The sequence below is a fragment of the Triticum aestivum genome, chromosome 3D (assembly GCF_018294505.1).
Source record: "Triticum aestivum cultivar Chinese Spring chromosome 3D, IWGSC CS RefSeq v2.1, whole genome shotgun sequence".
NCBI classification, from domain to species: Eukaryota; Viridiplantae; Streptophyta; class Magnoliopsida; order Poales; family Poaceae; genus Triticum; species Triticum aestivum.
Window position 1 is genome coordinate 273,942,035 of NC_057802.1, and position 6,000 is coordinate 273,948,034.

The following is a 6,000-nucleotide window of genomic DNA, read 5'->3' on the forward strand; positions in this document are numbered from 1 at the left end:
ACAAGACCACGCTGACCCAAGATCTTAGTCAGGCACTTGTCCTCTCCGACAACCAGTAGAGTGCGTCATATGTCAAGGATTCCCAGCCCCCTCGATGGGCAGATGCCTCCTGATTAAGATGTGTTCGAGGTATCTGTTGGGGAACGTAGTAATTTCAAATTTTTTCCTACGCACACGCAAGATCATGGTGATGCATAGCAACGAGAGGGGAGAGTATTGTCCACGTACCCTCGTAGACCGAAAGCGGAAGCGTTAAACACAACGCGGTTGATGTAGTCGTACGTCTTCACGATCCGACCGATCAAGTACCGAACGCACGGCACCTCCGAGTTCAGCACACGTTCAGCTCGATGACGTCCCTCGAACTCCGATCCAGCCGAGTGTTGAGGGAGAGTTTCGTCAGCACGACGGCGTGGTGACAATGATGATGTTCTACCGACGCAGGGCTTCGCCTAAGCACCGCTACGATATTATCGAGGTGGATTATGGTGGAAGGGGGCACCGCACACGGCTAAGAGATCAATAGATCAATTGTTGTGTCCATGGGGTGCCCCCTGCCCCCATATATAAAGGAGCAAGGGGGAGGCCGCCGGCCAAGGAGGAGGGCGCGCCAAGGGGGGAGTCCTACTCCCACCGGGAGTAGGACTCCTCCTTTCCTTGTTGGAGTAGGAGAAGGGAAGGGAGAATGAGAAGGAAGGAAGGGGGCGCCCCCTTCCCTAGTCCAGTTCGGACTAGTCCATGGGGAGGGGTGCGGCCACCCTTTGGGGCCTTTCTCTCCTTTCCCGTATGGCCCATTAAGGCCCAATACGAATTCCCGTAACTCTCCGGTACTCCGAAAAATACCCGAATCACTCGGAACCTTTACGATGTCCGAATATAGTCGTCCAATATATCGATCTTTACGTCTCGACCATTTCAAGACTCCTCGTCATGTCCCCGATCTCATCCGGGACTCCGAACTCATTCGGTACATCAAAACTCATAAACTCATAATAAAACTGTCATCGTAACGTTAAGCTTGCGGACCCTACGGGTTCGAGAACTATGTAGACATGACCGAGACACCTCTCCGGTCAATAACCAATAGCGGAACCTGGATGCTCATATTGGCTCCCACATATTCTACGAAGATCTTTATCGGTCAAACCCCATAACAACATACGTTGTTCCCTTTGTCATCGGTATGTTACTTGCCCGAGATTCGATCGTCGGTATCTCAATACCTAGTTCAATCTCGTTACCGGCAAGTCTCTTTACTCGTTCCGTAATACATCATCCCGCAACTAACTCATTAGTTACAATGCTTGCAAGGCTTATAGTGATGTGCATTACTGAGTGGGCCCAGAGATACCTCTCCGACAATCGGAGTGACAAATCCTAATCTCGAAATACGCCAACCCAACAAGTACCTTTGGAAGCACCTGTAGAGCACCTTTATAATCACCCAGTTACGTTGTGACGTTTGGTAGCACACAAAGTGTTCCTCCGGTAAACGGGAGTTGCATAATCTCATAGTCATAGGAACATGTATAAGTCATGAAGAAGCAATAGCAACATACTAAACGATCGAGTGCTAAGCTAACGGAATGGGTCAAGTCAATCACATCATTCTCCTAATGATGTGATCCCGTTAATCAAATGACAACTCATGTCTATGGCTAGGAAACATAACCATCTTTGATCAACGAGCTAGTCAAGTAGAGGCATACTAGTGACACTCTGTTTGTCTATGTATTCACACATGTATCATGTTTCCGGTTAATACAATTCTAGCATGAATAATAAACATTTATCATGATATAAGGAAATAAATAATAACTTTATTATTGCCTCTAGGGCATATTTCCTTCAGTCTCCCACTTGCACTAGAGTCAATAATCTAGTTCACATCGCCATGTGATTTAACATCAATAGTTCACATCATCATGTGATTAACACCCATAGTTCACATCGTCATGTGACCAACACCCAAAGGGTTTACTAGAGTCAATAATCTAGTTCACATCGCTATGTGATTAACACCCAAAGAGTACTAAGGTGTGATCATGTTTTGCTTGTGAGATAATTTTAGTCAACGGGTCTGTCACATTCAGATCCGTAAGTATTTTGCAAATTTCTATGTCTACAATGCTCTGCACGGAGCTACTCTAGCTAATTGCTCCCACTTTCAATATGTATCTAGACCGAGATTTAGAGTCATCTAGATTAGTGTCAAAACTTGCATCGACGTAACCCTTTACGACGAACCTTTTGTCACTTCCATAATTGAGAAACATATCCTTATTCCACTAAGGATAATTTTGACCGCTGTCCAGTGATCTACTCCTAGATCACTATTGTACTCCCTTGCCAAAATCAGTGTAGGGTATACAATAGATCTGGTACACAGCATGGCATACTTTATAGAACCTATGGCCGAGGCATAGGGAATGACTTTCATTCTTTTTCTATCTTCTGCCGTGGTCGGGCTTTGAGTCTTACTCAATTTCACACCTTGTAACACAGGCAAGAAACTCTTTCTTTGACTGTTCCATTTTGAACCACTTCAAAATCTTGTTAAGGTATGTACTCATTGAAAAAACTTATCAAGCGTCTTGATCTATCTCTATAGATCTTGATGCTCAATATGTAAGCAGCTTCACCGAGGTCTTTCTTTGAAAAACTCCTTTCAAACACTCCTTTATGCTTTGCAGAATAATTCTACATTATTTCCGATCAACAATATGTCATTCACATATACTTATCAGAAATGTTGTAGTGCTCCCACTCACTTTCTTGTAAATACAGGCTTCACCGCAAGTCTGTATAAAACTATATCCTTTGATCAACTTATCAAAGCGTATATTCCAACTCCGAGATGCTTGCACCAGTCCATAGATGGATCGCTGGAGCTTGCATATTTTGTTAGCACCTTTAGGATTGACAAAACCTTCTGGTTGCATCATATACAACTCTTCTTTAATAAATCCATTAAGGAATGCAGTTTTGTTTATCCATTTGCCAGATTTCATAAAATGCGGCAATTGCTAACATGATTCGGACAGACTTAAGCATAGATACGAGTGAGAAACTCTCATCGTAGTCAACACCTTAAACTTGTCGAAAACCTTTTGCGACAATTCTAGCTTTGTAGATAGTAACACTACTATCAGCGTCCGTCTTCCTCTTGAAGATCCATTTAATCTCAATGGCTCGCCGATCATTGGGCAAGTCAATCAAAGTCCATACTTTGTTCTCATACATGGATCCCATCTCAGATTTCATGGCCTCAAGCCATTTGCGGAATCTGGGCTCATCATCGCTTCCTCATAGTTCGTAGGTTCGTCATGGTCAAGTAACATGACCTCCAGAACAGGATTACCGTACCACTCTGGTGCGGATCTTACTCTGGTTGACCTACGAGGTTCAGTAATAACTTGATCTGAAGTTACATGATCATCATCATTAGCTTCCTCACTAATTGGTATAGGCGTCACAGGAACATGTTTCTGCGATGAACTACTTTCCAATAAGGGAGCAGGTACAATTACCTCATCAAGTTCTACTTTCCTCCCACTCACTTCTTTCGAGAGAAACTCCTTCTCTAGAAAGGATCCATTCTTAGCAACGAATGTCTTGCCTTCGGATCTGTGATAGAAGGTGTACCCAACTGTCTCCTTTGGGTATCCTATGAAGACACATTTCTCCGATTTGGGTTTGAGCTTATCAGGATGAAACTTTTTCACATAAGCATCGCAACCCCAAACTTTAAGAAACGACAACTTTGGTTTCTTGCCAAACCACAGTTCATAAGATGTCGTCTCAACGGATTTAGATGGTACCCTATTTAACGTGAATGCAGCTGTCTCTAATGCATAACCCCAAAACGATAGTGGTAGATCGGTAAGAGACATCATATATCGCACCATATCTAATAAAGTACGGTTACGATGTTCGGACACACCATTACACTGTGGTGTTCCAGGTGGCGTGAGTAGTGAAACTATTTCACATTGTTTTAACTGAAGGCCAAACTCGTAACTCAAATACTCTTCTCCACGATCAGATCGTAGAAACTTTATTTCTTGTTACGATGATTTTCCACTTCACTCTGAAATTATATGAACTTTTCAAATGTTTCAGACTTCTGTTTCATTAAGTAGATATACCCATATCTGCTCAAATCATCTGTGAAGGTCAGAAAATAATGATACCTGCTACGAGCCTCAATATTCATCGGACCACATACATCTGTATGTATGATTTCCAATAAATCTGTTGCTCTCTCCATAGTTCCGGAGAACGGTCGTTTTAGTCATCTTGCCCATGAGGCACGGTTCGCAAGCATCAAGTGATTCATAATCAAGTGATTCCAAAATCCCATCAGTATGGAGTTTCTTCATGCGCTTTACACCAATATGACCTAAACGGCAGTGCCACAAATAAGTTGCACTATCATTATTAACTTTGCATCTTTTGGCTTCATTATTATGAATATGTGTATCACTACGATCGAGATCCAACAAACCATTTTATTGGGTGTATGACCATAGAAGGTTTTATTCATGTAAACAGAACAACAATTATTCTCTAATTTAAATGAATAACCGTATTGCAACAAACATGATCAAATCATATTCATGCTCAACGCAAACACCAAATAACACTTATTTAGTTTCAACACTAATCCCGAAAGTATAGGGAGTGTGCGATGATGATCATATCAATCTTGGAACTACTTCCAACACACATCGTCACCTCGCCTTTTACTAGTCTCTGTTTATTCTGCAACTCCCGTTTCGAGTTACTACTCTTAGCAACTGAACCAGTATCAAATACCGAGGGGTTGCTATAAACACTAGTAAAGTACACATCAATAACATGTATATCCAATATACCTTTGTTCACTTTGCCATCCTTCTTATCCACCAAATACTTGGGGTAGTTCCGCTTCCAGTGACCAGTCCCTTTGCAGTAGAAGCACTTAGTCTCAGGCTTAGGTACAGACTTGGCTTCTTCACTTGAGCAGCAACTTGCTTGCCGTTCTTCTTGAAGTTCCCCTTCTTCCCTTTGCCCTTTTCTTGAAACTAGTGGTCTTGTTAACCATCAACACTTGATGCTTTTCTTGATTTCTACCTTCGTCGATTTCAGCATCACGAAGAGCTCGGGAATTACTTTCGTCATCCCTTGCATACTATAGTTCATCACGAAGTTCTACTAACTTGGTGATGGTGACTAGAGAATTCTGTCAATCACTATTTTATCTGGAAGATTAACTCCCACTTGATTCAAGCGATTGTAGTACCCAGACAATCTGAGCACATGCTCACTGCTTGAGCTATTCTCCTCCATCTTTTAGCTATAGAACTTGTTGGAGACTTCATATCTCTCAACTCGGGTATTTGCTTGAAATATTAACTTCAACTCCTGGAACATCTCATATGGTCCATGACGTTCAAAACGTCTTTGAAGTCCCGATTCTAAGCCGTTAAGCATGGTGCACTAAACTATCAAGTAGTCATCATATTGAGCTAGCCAAACGTTCATAACGTCTGCATCTGCTCCTGCAATAGGTCTGTCACCTAGCGGTGCATCAAGGACATAATTCTTCTGTGCAGCAATGAGGATAATCCTCAGATCACGGATCCAATCCGCATCTTTGCTACTAACATCTTTCAACATAATTTTTCTCTAGGAACATATCAAAAATAAACACAGGGAAGCAACAACGCGAGCTATTGATCTACAACATAATTTGCAAATACTATCAGGACTAAGTTCATGATAAATTTAAGTTCAATTAATCATATTACTTAAGAACTCCCACTTAGATAGACATCCCTCTAATCCTCTAAGTGATCACGTGATCCATATCAACTAAACCATGTCCGATCATCACGTGAGATGGAGTAGTTTCAATGGTGAACATCACTATGTTGATCATATCTACTATATGATTCACGCTCGACCTTTCGGTCTCCGTGTTCCGAGGCCATATCTGCATATGCTAGGCTCGTCAAG